General features: G+C 32.0%; 2 protein-coding genes and 1 long non-coding RNA gene across 7 annotated transcripts in view; 2 read left to right on the forward strand and 1 right to left on the reverse strand.

Annotated features, from left to right (window-relative positions):
- Positions 1-14755, reverse strand: part of LOC128170918 (neurogenic locus notch homolog protein 2-like) — a 658320-nt gene that overhangs the window by 449721 nt on the left and 193844 nt on the right. The window lies entirely within an intron of this gene.
- The window catches only part of LOC128170934 (uncharacterized), a 278519-nt gene that overhangs the window by 242931 nt on the left and 20833 nt on the right, over positions 1-14755 (forward strand). The window lies entirely within an intron of this gene.
- The window catches only part of LOC128170951 (uncharacterized), a 55038-nt gene that overhangs the window by 30791 nt on the left and 9492 nt on the right, over positions 1-14755 (forward strand). Inside the window, exons 6-10 of one of the 2 annotated variants that reach the window (XR_008241954.1) lie at positions 4552-4746; positions 4927-5091; positions 8904-9035; positions 9941-10070; positions 11449-11582. This is a non-coding gene — a long non-coding RNA (uncharacterized LOC128170951). The remainder of the gene's footprint in view (positions 1-4551; positions 4747-4926; positions 5092-8903; positions 9036-9940; positions 10071-11448; positions 11583-14755) is intronic. The other variant, XR_008241953.1, reaches the window with a different exon arrangement.

Raw genomic sequence — 14755 nt, forward strand, 5'->3', positions numbered from 1 at the left:
ACTGTTTTATTGAACAATCCTTTCAACATAACGCATCCCCTCTACCACCCTGTTTTCATCACCTGTCTGCATTTATTGCGCATTGCTACCTGAAACACTGATTTCGCCACTTGGTTTTATTTTCCAACTTGGTAACTACACAGATATTACACAACATTTCACCATTCTTAAAATGCTTCAGGGATTCCGGAAATCGAAACCATCATCTGACTCACGGCTACCTATAACCCCAACAATTTTGAAGAAAATAATTCATGCTTTGGAGTTTAGTACCACATCAGCTCTTAATAAAACCCTCTTCTTGGCCATGTTTACATTAGCATTTTGTGCTTTTTTACGAGTAGGAGAGCTTACCAGAACAAATGCTCCAACCCAGCATTTCCTTCTTTTTGGAAATATCACGTTAGGATCCGATAGTCCATGCAATAGGTATATAGATATAAATATACCTCACTTTAAGCATTCTAAAGCAAAATGAAGATTGTCTATATTCATATATATACGGGTATATAAACCTATCGATGAGTGATATAGCCTGTTAAGGTGGCAGAGGAACACCCAATATCTTTACTTATATACCAGGTACTTTATTATCTAGTCCTGCCAAAGGTCTAAAACTTTTACTAGTCTCAATCTCAGGATACTTTGTGATATTTTCAAGGTTTTATGTATGAATATTGTTTTTCGAGTTTTATGTCATTTATTGTCAGGCTACTTTGTGATATTCTCAAGGTTTTATGTATGAATATTGTTCTTCGAGTTTTATGTCATGTATTTGAGGAAATGCCTATTTTCTACTTGTCACATCACATCACTTATTCTTCATTTCGTATTATATTATATTGTGACTTTGACTATGGCATTATGTTTCATGCAACTGTTATGCTATATATTCTTCAATACATGACCTGTTTTATTCTTTACGAAAGAGTTGAGTTTTGCTACGTAATAGTATAGATGTGAGCAGGCAGGCATAAATAAGCTTTACAAGCCATATAGCTTTTGAATGATTTTTTGTTCAATTACATTGAAGGTTTATATCTCACTAAACACGTTTTTCTTAACTCTCCCCAATTTATCTATTAAAGGAAAAGTATATACTGTTACAAAAATTTAGATTCTCTTTATTTTATTTTTAACATCAATGTACATTTTTTAAATACGTCAGAACTGTAGTTTATTTAGACTAGTTATGTTCATCAATTAGTTATGCCTTTTAAAACTTTTCTATCAAGCGTAATTATTTAAGTAATCAAAAACAGCATTGTTGTTTTTGAATAAGAGATAAATATCACCTTGTCTATAGTTGCATTATATACAATATTATTTGCATTCTGTTTTATTTCCTTCTGCAGCATTCAAAAACAATACAGTTTTATTGAAAGTATCAATTACTGTTCAATTTTCTATTTTTCTTCAATCGTCCAGGACCTATGGACTGTAAAATAAAAATATATTATATGATATGAGACATTGCTTTTATGCCGACAGAATGGCCTCAAAGATAGTCCTGCCAAGTCACAAATCATACCAGATTCCGATGGTAATGATTTATTAAAACTGCATCCCCAAAAAAAGTTTTATAATCATTTTTGCAAATGATAATTCAGTCTGGTAAAAGTCTGTCAAGGACAATTTTGATCAGATGACTTGAGAAAAATATAAATCAATATTTTTGTGTTATTTGTTTGTTGTTGTTGTTTGTAAGTTTGGTGGGTTTTTTGTTTTTTGTTTTTTTTTTGTTGTTTTTTTTTTTTTGGTGGGGGCGGGGCAGGCATTGCATTCACTTGACACCATTCATTCAAAGATCACTTCCAGTGTAACGTGTGAACATTTAAGTGGCGTGCACTTTAGACTAAAGTTTCTTTCATGTATTGTTTTAGTAGTGGAGTATAACGTTTATGAATGAGTTTAACTGTAATTGTGTCGTTTTATCCCTAGAATAAAAAGAAAAGTGGAGCAATGTAATTCTCAATGACTATTTTTATTGAGAAATTATAATGTTTCTATATATATGTTATACACTCTACATTGACACTATTGTTATTGTTTTACTTATATATAATACCTCGGACTCTTCGTTTTCATAAACATTTCTTTTTGGGAAGCTCAACACCTGACTGAAGCTACTCTGTGTTTGCCATGTTATATGAGCTAATGCAACAGTGTCCCAGTGTGCAACAGTTAAATTTATGTTCGGTATAACAATGTCCAACAGCGAATTTTGTTGATATTTATCGCCGTAAATATTGTTCTACAGTAAGATCAAGCATATCTTTTACAACATACGCAGTTGTAAAACACAGCATTGAAATCGTATAGCTATCATCGGAATCCCATACCATAGCATACAATCTCATTTACATTGCAGATTGGTGGTAAATTTTGGCTTCTTATTATTCTATTACAAAATATGTGTAACTCCTCTGTGCATGGATGCGTTTTGTTTAAAAATCATAGCAATGCATTGAAATCTCATAGCATCTCAATAAAACTGCATATTAAAGGATAGCAAACAATTGTTAAAGTTATGCATGAAATGACTTGTAAGACAAATGCTTAGTCACACAACTGTCGATATTTACCACACATCTTACTAACTGGAAATCTATTTGTACGTATCCAGCATTTATATCAAAGAGGACTCCATGTCTCAGGAACAATAATATTACAAGAAACACTATATCTAATGGCGGTACCACCTCCTGCCCTGTACATTGACAGTGTGTTATCTAATAAAACGATAAACTACCAGGAGTTATCTTCCATGAAGAGTTTTCTAGTTATATACAGGGAGCTCTGTGATATAGATCTGTGTTTTGTGTATTAATTATTGCTTGTATACTGCACTCACATAATAACACGTGGGTTTTTATATTAACATACCAGTGCTACCACACAAAGTTGCAAATGTAGAAAACAGATTTACTACAAAGTTGCAAATGTAGAAAACAGATTTACTATATGTCATGATGACAGGAAATAAAAATATTCAGTGGACACTGTACATGCATATTTGTTTGTCAGAAAAAAAAAGAAAACAATATATCTTCTAGCATTGATAATTTACATAGAGATTTGACGTATCTAACGGATTTAATAAAATTAGAGTGTATACTCAATATCTATATAGATGCATACCCACATAAGAAGCACATTCTACATATCCGTAAATACACATAAACATTTCATACCAATGCATTTTTATCTGGCAGACACACATCAAACGGATTCTCTACCATCTACTTCTTTTAGTTTTTAGTTAAGCATTTGTATGCAACCTTTAAGGAAAACTTGAAGATGGTTATTCATCCTGTGCCACGAACAATGAAGGGTCTACATTATTCAATTGTTTACAGAAGCGAATTCAGCAATTTTGAAAAAAAGGGGTGAAAATCACTACATGCAAAACTCATTATTTGTCAACAAACAGGGACTTTTGAACGTATTCCGTGCTTAAATTTAACCAACATTTATCTCGTCTCTATCTATTTCATATCTTTTTCAGCATCAGAGTGCACTGCATTATTGATCGTTTAGCTGTTTCGGTTTATGTAAGGAAGATTTGCTAAATTTCTAGCAATAAAAAAAAAACAAGTCTCTAGCAGCGAGAACGTGTGTATATGCTTAATAGAAAAGAAACACTAAGAAACCCAAAAAATTCAGACTAATTACGACAAGCTATTATAAAAATTGATTTTTTGGGGTTTTTTTATGTCTTTGATGTTTAAAGTCTGAACTATTTATCAATTTTAATTTCTATTGCTTGCCTTCTTAAGTAAAGGTTTAAATGATAGGATATGAAAAAAGAATTGAGATAATTTTTCTGCTGAATAGATGGTACATGTGAAATATAATGGTACAAACAATTGTCGTCCAAGGGAATTTAATGTGACCTCTGTAATGGCTGCGTTACATCATCCGGCAGTGTTACAGATGCAATCATACTTAAGAACGTTTTTAAAAGTTGTGCATTTTCATAATGGATTATATATAAACTCTTTACAGGTTATTTTTGTAAAAGAGTTTCAGATTCTTGGGGAAAAAAAGAAAAAAAAAGTTTTCTTGTCTATCATTTGGGTATAAACGTAGCTAGCATTCCAGAAAACTAGCACAACTGGCATAAGCAGGTTATATAATTATTTTTCGTATTTTTCTTTGTATTTTTCGTTTAAATTTAAACAAATTACCACGTTTTTTCATGTAAAAACAAAATTACACTACACTCAATCTGTACGAAATTCCTCAAATAAGCAATTTTAAAAGTATTTACTTGAGATAATTACAGTAATAATATCATAAATGGTAAAAGATTGCCTTTAAAAAGACACAAGTTTAAAAAAAAATCATATGTCCCAGAGAAAGGGGAGGTCAGACTCCCGGAACAACCCCCCCCCCCCCATGAAATCGCCAATGGTTTATACGGGAGACTTCAAGGCCTACAAGTGTTATCAATTTGTGTATAACCTGCTCTCTCTATTAACATTGTTCCCATTTTATTCCCACCCCTTCACTCTAATAATGATCATGTGTACGTATAACACATTGTAGAGTTCCTCCAGGCTAGTGAGCTTCTACAGGAACTGGACTTTGTAACCCCAATGTAGTGTGTTACGGATTCGAGCTGTGTCCAGTTTTTATTGAAGTTTACATTTTTCCCCGCCATTCTGAGAAGTGCAATGTTTACATGTGCTCCAGGCACATTTTGATTACTATCTCGTCCATTCGGCGCTCTTAAGCAACAAAGTAAGTTTTTATTTGTTTTTCTAAACTCAATTAATCTATATGTTGAACTGTCTATGGTGGTAAATTGTTTGAAACGATATGGGTGTATTTGCATTTACACACGTGTAGGCATGCTAAAACAAAGGACTGTAACTCACTCTTTCCTATTTTTATATGTCTCTGACGTCATGCGTATTTTAGGCGTGAAGAATGGCTGTCTTTTACGGATTATAACTTGACGAATACGTACGATATGTTCCGAAAGTAAAAGGAACCAGTTTACAAAATGATCAGAGCGCATGCTGTTTACTCTACTTCTGGAGAAACACGTGTTTTAACCAAAGAAAAATAAGTTGAAAGAGAGCGGTAAGTGTGTTTTGTCTTTTTAATTCAAAGGCACCCTTTTAACTATGCCAAATAAAATATATACTACTTTATGTTGTTAATTATGATAAAAAATGACGTATGGATGCACGGCAATACGTATATGTTGACGAAACAATATGTGGTGTGTTGATAGCCTCGTTTCCGATCAAAAATTGCGGCTCCCATATTTCACACTGGTTTTCACCTTTTATTTCATTTAAAAAGATATCTAGCGTGATTAATTCTTGGATTTAATGTTATGTTTAAACATATTATCGAAGTGGTTTTTATTATGGATAATTTTCGATCAAATATTAAGACTAAAATGTTAATTTTGACATGTCAACAGAGAAACATGCGAAATTTATATTGAATTGATTATGGTAGGCGATTTACATACTATAATGTCATTAATTCACCACTTTCAACAGATCAAGAGTATGTCAAAGCGTATTTTTTGTGAGGTAATTACAAGGCGAAGAGCGGGATTTTTGGTTCCCAAACTTTCCTTTGTAAGGGAAATTGTGGATGGCCGTTTAGCCAGCAACATATTTTCAGATAATGCCAGAAAATTGCTTAGCATGTTTGACAAATTTGTAAAAGAGATTTATGGTGATAACAACTATCTAAATGCTAGAGAAATTTTCGAAAAAATAAAATGTCCAAGACTACCTGTACCAGGAAACAGAGATTCTCGAAACTTTGATAGAAGATATTGCCGACAAAATTGTTTTCGAGCGTGAAAAGAAAATCATTGGACCCCTAGATATTCCAAGTAGCATTTTTGAAACAAAAAGGGCATTGATTGAAAATCAGAGAGGAATAACAATTCTGGATGACTGTGATGATAAATGTTAAATACCCCCTCCCCCCTCCCTAAAAAAATAACCAATAAAGAAGCATTAAACATGTTTAAAAAATAGAACAATGACAATGTTCCTCTATGTAAAATTGATCAAATTTTTATATTAAATTATATCTGAGATTATGAAAGTATTAATTCAGATGCTCTAGTTAGGAAGTTAAGACGCACAAATGAAAATTTTAAGAAAACGAAGGGGAAATATAAAACTGTTTTTGAAGCTGCACTGTTTGAGATTTCTGTTAAGACGGTAACTGCACGAGGTGTTAAAAAGCCAATTATGGCAACAGTTGAGTCCGAAGCAGTTAATTTGACATTGATGTCTTTGAATAACACATTAAACGAACATAACGATAAAAATAAAGAGAACTTCTTTGTAAAGAAAAAATAGAGGTGTGTAAACATTTACAACAAAACAAAGTCAAAGAAATAACAGAAAAAGAAACAAAAAGAGATTGACGAATGGAAAGCAAAAGCCAAAAGAAAACTTAGGTATGAGAATTTGCTTCTCAAGAGAAAAAGAAAACGAGAGGAAATAAAAAAAAAACAGCCAGAAGATATCAGGAACTGGAGAGAGATTGCTCATATTTGCTAACAAAAGAAACAAAAGATCTAAGTAATTGTTGTCCGAATATAAAGCTATGCAGACAGGGCTAACAAAACTGCAATTTGTTTCTCAGACAAAACCAGAGGGTAATGATGACTCTGCAAAATAATTATTGAAGTTGAAAAGTGTTATCAAAACACTGGAACAGAAAGAGATTATTTGCTGAATTTATTGCATGATGATGTTGAAAAGAAAATATTTGATGAAGATTCTGGATCATACACCCCCAAGGTTTGAGAATGTATTATGGAATTGACCTCTCTTAATGTTGCCAAAAAACATCCCATCAGTTATTGAAAGTGTTTTAAAGTTAGGTAACAGAGAAGCTAATAAATTGCCATCAAGACAAATAGTAGACAACATTGTGTGTAAAAAGGTAGCAATTGACAAAAACCCATTGGTGTGATACTGGGGCAACAGAAAATCCTTTGATTGTTTGGAGATGAAACGAGAAAGAATGGCAAGACGTATCAAAGATTCCTTGCAAGCAATGAAGAAAAAGAGGTATTTTTCCTAGGACTAAGAGACATGCATAATAAAGCAGCATCAACAACATTGGGCACATTCAAAGACATTCTCAATGACATAACATCTGCTTGTGAGGAAATGATAATCAATGAAGATGTATCAGTTGGTCATATAATCATTAACAACATCCAAAGTTTCATATCTAATAGGGCTAAAATAAACATATCTTTCACAGAATTTTTGCAGCAGTATAAATCAGAAATTTTGTCTAATGTTAAAAACGACTGGGAATCTCTCAGTAATGAACAAAAACTCATATGCAGCAAAGGTAACACTTCTTTTGTAAATATGGCAGAGTGTACATCACCTATTCTTAAAAAAGAATGAAGATGAACAAGGAAATTCTGAATCTAATGTTGAAGATCCTGAAACTAACCAGGAAAGTAAGTGTTGTTTTTCAAAAAGCAAGACTAAAACATTAACTTTAATGAGATTGCTCAATTTTTTTCTCTTGCAGAGGCAATGAGAAATGTGGTGCGTTTTTAAAGTGTATTGCAGTTCAAGGGATACCAACAGTATTATTTATTCCATTCCGTGGTTCAATGTAATCTTTTTTATTGCTGAGGTAGTTTACTACCACAGAGAGACAATCAGTACATTTCTAAACAATGTACATGGAGTTACAAACAATCGGCATAAGATAATTGCTCATTTAAATAAGAATCCAGTTTACCAAAATTTACAGTATGACTTCACATTGGCAAGTGCACTGCGATCAGCCAGTTGTTAATATTTTACGTTGTTGGACTTATTTGACTACAAAGTTGCATGGATCCTTAATTATTAATGTAGTTAAATGTTTTCGTTCCCATGCCAATCGGAAATTACTTTATTTATTAGCATTGTTGACGACTTGTTGTTTTGTATGATGTCATAGTCAACATTTCCCGTACTTTCGGGTCGGCGCGACCACAACGTAAACCTTAACAGTGCTGCGTCAGATTGCCCAGTTGCTGTTTTGTGGATTCCATAAACTTGTTTCTGGTGCCTTAAGAGAACATTAACCTGGAAATGCATACAATAACCCTTCTGATAAACTCAAAGATCGAAGCCAATATGTTGTTCCTCACGATAAAATGAGTGAGACAGTGTTTGGAATGTTAGACAACTTTATAATGTTTCGCCCAAATGCAAATGAGACATTCATAATGTTTCCATTGAGGAGAATGAGAAAAGGAAAGCCCTTGAGGCTCAAATTCGATTAAGAAAATAGATGTTAAAGCAAAAACATTAAAACAAAGAGGTTATTTTGTTTAGCACCAAAGGTATAAAAGCATCCTATTTGTGTATTGAGAGAACACTTGCTGAAGCTTATAGATGCTACTTATCATGGCCCAGATACTGAACCACAAATAATTAGGACTCCGTTAGTGGTTGGGAAAAGGGTTAAACATAGCTTTTCAACAGGCAATTACATAGGAAGGGTTATAAGTGTTGGGCCAGTTTAATGTTTTTGTATTTGACAAAGATTTTAATCTCATAATACCATTTTAGAATTGTCTTGGCATGCCTAACACGTGTAATATATGTATTTTTATCATATGTTTAGTTATTATGCCATGCGGGTGGATTTTAATTTCTTTTTGGTACCTTTTTGCAGTTATCAATGCATTATGATTTATGTTGTGAATCTAGTCGTTTTATATTTGTATACTATCAGTTTATTTCTTTTGAAATTCTTATGAAAAGCCATTACTTTCATCAGACACATTAATAACAGTGTATATGTCTACAGAAGCTCATGTTTTCAATTACCAATGTCAATTTCAGTATCATTCCAAAAAATTATTTGATCTGTTTGTTGGATTAGTACAGATAATGGAATGAGAGTACAAATGCACTGGATGTTGACATCAGAGAAGTGTTAATACAAGATTGAGCCGTGCGAAAAAAGGTTTGGCTAAAGTGATTGGCTGAATTAATTGCTGAAATAATGATTATTTCCAAGTAAATTTATCATTGTTTAAATTCAATGATGGATAGAAGAAGTACTACATAAAGTAAAGAAATAAGAGGGGTTGTCAATTTTGGGACTTGGATTTATTTGATGCGGATCCCTGTAAGTTGTAAACAAGCTCAATTTTGACCTATAAACGCCGTGGGACTCTCTGTATTTGTACTGATTTGTTGTTAGTGCTTGGAGTGAACTTTCAAAGGTGACCACAGATATGTCTGCAAGTATAATAACAAACTAGCCAGGTGTATTAAGGTTAACATTGAACCCTATTGGAAATGAATTGGTATTCTTTTCCCTTTAGAGACCCTATTTTGAAATGTCCTGTAGCTTAAAATTGAAAAAAAAGTTTTATTATTTCATAATGAAAAGAGCAGATACAACATTTTAAAAAGTAGAAGTAAACTTAATTCGGTAAGTATAAGTTTGAAAATGGAAGTAGCTGTCATTTTCAAAATAAGGGAGGTTGATACTGTATGAGTGTAGAGGGTAAAATAACGGTGGCCAGGCAAAAAGTGGGGTTTTATGGTAAATTGGATAAAATAATTGTTGATCACCTGTGTTGCACTCCACTATTGCAGTTCTTTGCTTGTATATTTATTTTAATCATACATGATTTTGGAGATAAATCTTGACTGACCATTTGTTCAATATAGAATCTGGACCAAACTTAGGTTTTACTCAGACTTTTTTCTAATATTATGTTATTTTTGTGTGCTCTATATTACCATTAAATTCTCAGAAGTGTCTATAGTCTTTTTAAATAGATTAAATGATGCTATCCAATGCCAATTTAACTTATCTGATTTATTTTTCAGCACACCATTTTTTGTACAGATTTTGCGCAGCTTGATCAAAAGAGTGGTTTGGATCAAATACTGCCTTCCATATTTTTCAGCCATCCTTGCAGAGGAGGTCCGCAGTCTTCTTTCAAACCTGAAGTGGTCTCGTGCACTGAGGTTGATGTAAAAGAAGGTTTGCGTCACACACCCTGAGACTACATCCACTGTCAACAGTGTCATCATCTGGTAGGTTGTTGAGCTACATGAAACAGAATGGGTACCACTTTCTAGTCTTGGGGTGACACCTGGGACCCATGTCCACTGAATATGGAATATATTTATTTGCATGATAATATTTTATAAGTTTGGTGGGGGCTTTTTGTGCAGTTTTAAAGATTCAAATGCTTGAAAATGTCAACAGTGTAGAGAACAAGACATCAGTTTTTAGAGTTACTTCCCTTTGGCTTACTGGTCAGTGTTGCAGAATTTTAACATGATGCGATTTCTTTAATTTAGACTAGCTGCATCTGGGGTTTTTTTTAAATCTTGTACGTAAATGTTATTCTGACTGCATAAATCACACGTTGTTATACATATTAGTACATGTAATTTCATGTAAATGTGCTTTTTATGTACCCCACCCTTGAAAAATCATTTCAATTAATTTTGTATTTATGTATGTAATAATGATATAAATGTATATTTGTAAGGCTTGCATGATAGAAATTGTTGTATACACATTGGTTTGTGCAACAAATAACTTTGGAGATGGTGACACCAGGGCGGCGGGGTCATTTTGTCCCTTTATAACGCTGACAGAGAGTCCGTACCCATCTGATCAGATATATTTCATCATGATGCAGATCAAATTATTAGTATACTAGTCTCTGTCTCTGTACTTTGAGCCATATTTGTGGTATCAAACCAGAATAATTACCCTTTTAGAATTTTAACATTGTCAAGAAATTCTCTTTTTCTTTGTGTAAATTCCAAAAATTTTACAATATTTAAATATTAATTCTATTATTTTCTGCATTTAATCGTATACACATTATACCTACATGTAACCCGTCATCGCTTCTCTTATCAAAAATCAGATCGCGTGTATAGTCAAAATATGGCGTCTATTTGTCCCTTTTCGTTAAACTATGCATGTAACATATTTTATACGATATGTACACAATTGATTATGCACAAGTCAATAGCTTTTAATGGCAATATTCATTATTTTGTTGGACTAGTGTCCTCTTTTCACTGTACGCATACGATTTAACTGACATTTTGCACATGCACATTTTTTTATGCTTTATTTCTATTATTATCAATGCTGACTAACCTGTTTATATTTAATTTACCGTTTTCCTCACAAACTTGATGTAAACAAGATATGAAAAATACTCGGTTATCAACAAATGACTATTAAAAGTGATAAATATATTAAGAATTTATCTAGTTAAAAAATGATACGAGAGCGAGAGAAAGAGACTTTGATTGCCAGTACAAGTTATAATCATGAAGTTGGAAGGAAATTATTGTTGAATAATTTCAAAAAGGAACACTCTTTTAAAAAGGATTTAAGAAAGCATTAAACAAAAACGTTTTCATTCGATGATTTTTTTTCTAGCTATGTAGGAGGAGCGAAGTAGCACGCTGCGCATGGCATGATCTGTACTGTTATACTTCAACTGATTGACAAGCGAAGCACGTGGAGTCCTGACGTAAAATCCCGCTCAATTGACCGACTATGGAAACCTAAAAGTAAATAATATAGTTCAGTGATACTACTTTTATAATCAACACACGTTTCTCTCTCTCTCTCTCTCTATCTCTCTCTCTCTCTCATTCTTTGAATTATGGATTTAGAATATAGTATTCATACTTAATTTTGTTTATAATACCATACACAATATATGTTTTAAGATATCCTATTTCACTTTTTTTATTTTTTTAATTATTCATTATATTTTTTCTGCCTAAATGCTGTTATTTTTAACAGGTAATTAGACAATAACCCCATTCTGTCATTTCTGAAAAAAAAATCTTATTGTAAATTTAGAAGAGGTTATCCCTGTTTTATGCAGATACAAGGTTGCTATTTAGAGTTTTTGGACATTCAGGAATTATCTTTAAATTTTAAAAATACAATTGATACTTATAATTTTCATTCTTTTTTTAATGTAATCAAATTAAACTCATTCCATGAGCTGCACCCTTATATTTTTACCCCGCAGTTTAAGGATTATATTTGATAAAAAAAATATATTTCGTTCTAGTCCAAATACTTAGATTCTGTAAAATAAAAAAAAATATATGAATTACAATAAATTGATTACATATCAGTTTTTGGATAGATGTTTTGGTGTTGTTGTTGTTTTTGGTTGCTATGTTTATATTAAAGCAAAACTTAAGAATAGTACTTGCAAATATCCCTTCTGTAAACCCCCATTAAATTCAATAAATGGATAAGAGCAGGACAATTATTCCTCTGAGATTAATTATCTTGCCTGTCTCAGAAAATCTAAGGTCTGTCTTTATCTGTTATAGGTATTAGATATGTGTCTGCAAGTGATGTTTGTTTGAAGTTGAGGCAAAGCCTAAGTATCATTGATTATTAAATGACACTTTACAACCTGATCACTACATGATTACCTGATAATAACATAGATCTGTAATTTTTTGAAATAAGATTGTATTATACTTTTTGAGCTTAAATACATGTATAGTTTGAAAAGAATCTGATAAACAAACAAACAAACAAAGTCAAAAAAAAGAAAGATAGAAAGAAAACAAGAACCCCCACACATTACTTTTTTTAAAAATATTATTCAGTTTTCTTTTTAAAATCCCTCTCAGATTTAATGCATATAAAGGTAAATATTTTAATGAATATTACTTGTATTTTATTTTATCCCATGTTAACCCCCTTTATCCCGTGGATATGACTCATTAGATATTTTTTTTTATATCCCACAGTTGTGACTTTACAATGGGATTAGCGTAGGCATAATGAAGTAAAATAATGTGGAGTTTTACTAACAGTGTAAACATTGATTGTGGTGTATAACACATGGGATAATTAGAATCTTATATGATTTGTAGTATAATATGATTTTTATCCAACTTGTGTGTTTTATCCCCTCACTAAGGCTCAAGAAAAAAAACCACTTTTATTGTTGGATGAAAATCATATCCAACTACTAATCATGAGATCCTATATATTGCAGATCTTTACATCTTATACCGGGCAGTTATTTTTCATCATTGTTAATATAAAGAGGATGGCATTCAAAGTTTTTTCACTTCTCTATATTAATTGTCATAGCGGAGCCCTTCCTGACTGGTCAGTTTTGTAGTTAGATTTTTATTTGTATGAATTTAACTAATTTTTTTTTAGACTCATGGTTTTCACGACGATTTCAACACCATGACTAAAAATGTGTACAATAGACGATACAATAGATTGGTCATGACGGTTAGAATGTCGACGATATTTCACATCACACATATTGGATTGAATGAAGATAGATTTAAAAAAGCTGTTTTTGTGCTTACATGTACTTGCAAAATAATATTATATCTCAGTCATCTATTTAATTAATCAGTTTATTTGGTACATAAATGCACTCGGTAACTGATATTTTTATCACAAGTTCAGAATTTGTGAAAATCCCGCATGTATAGAGTCGCTGAATTGTTCTACGGATCCATGCACCGATAGTCTGAAGTGTAGTTGTTTGTGTACATATCTACAGACAGTACTTTTGTTTTTTTAGAGATTAAGAAAAGCTCAAACTAACAAAGTAGATCTAGAAGTAAGATTAATTCAGACTATTCACACGGCAGGTTGTGATGAGTTTTCAACAGGTGTCCGTCGAAAGGTGTGAATACCGGCATCTCATGTACACATGTTTAAGCGTCCAGATATACAGAGTTAGTTGTAAAGTACAAAAAACTGATAACAAAAAACAAATAAGACAATAACGCCAGTTGTGTATAGAACCCAATATGAAAGACCGTTGATTTTCTGACCAGCTTCTGTAAATGTTAATAGCAAGAATGATTTTTGTTCACGTAATCCCGACGCCATTTCCAGCTATGCAGAAAAAAAAAGTTGAATGTTTCTTGATGGAATGCGTGTCTTTTTTTGTTCAAAGTTTGCATTCAATTTACTAAGATTTATTACAGGTATTAATCTATAATTAATCATTATAAAAATGTGTTTTATTTTTTATTTATTGCAACATAAGTAGCTGAAGTACAACTCATTCGAGTCACCGGTAATATGTGGTTGTCATTTACTACAGCACATCCAAATATATTTAAAAACATGATATGAAATGTTTTCATCTCTCGTTTTTAATTGGATTAAAGTTTAGCTGTAAATAAATTAACAAATCAAAAGGTGTTATATTAAAAGGGTTTTTCCGATAACAGAAAATAAGGCGTTCAGGCAAGCTCCCGACCTTTTAATCGGATTGCCAGTTACAACATCACGTCTGTTTAGAAATAAAAGCACATGACTTAAACTGTTTTAAATTTTGATAATATATCAATTGATTAATAAATATGTGTGGGAAATTAATTTGAATTTATATAAGAACAAATAGATTAAATGATACCCATTTACGTTTTCAGATCATAAAAATTTAACTTCACGTTCAGTTGAGAGCCCATACAATATTTTGGGTCCGCGTGATTTAGGTCTGGGTATATTTTTTTTTAATTTGAAAAGGATATATATAAAATAATATATATTTCACTTCTTGTTTAGGCATAATTTATTGATTTCTTAAGAGGGAGTCTACGACAAAACCATGCAGAAGGCTATTCATGTTAGGTTCTTCATTTTAGTTTCTTTTATCATAATTATCAATTTTGATATATTTTAAGCATTTCCTGTGAATTTGGTCAAAATCTGGTAATTGATATGG

The sequence above is a fragment of the Crassostrea angulata genome, chromosome 2 (assembly GCF_025612915.1).
Source record: "Crassostrea angulata isolate pt1a10 chromosome 2, ASM2561291v2, whole genome shotgun sequence".
NCBI classification, from domain to species: domain Eukaryota; kingdom Metazoa; phylum Mollusca; class Bivalvia; order Ostreida; family Ostreidae; genus Magallana; species Magallana angulata.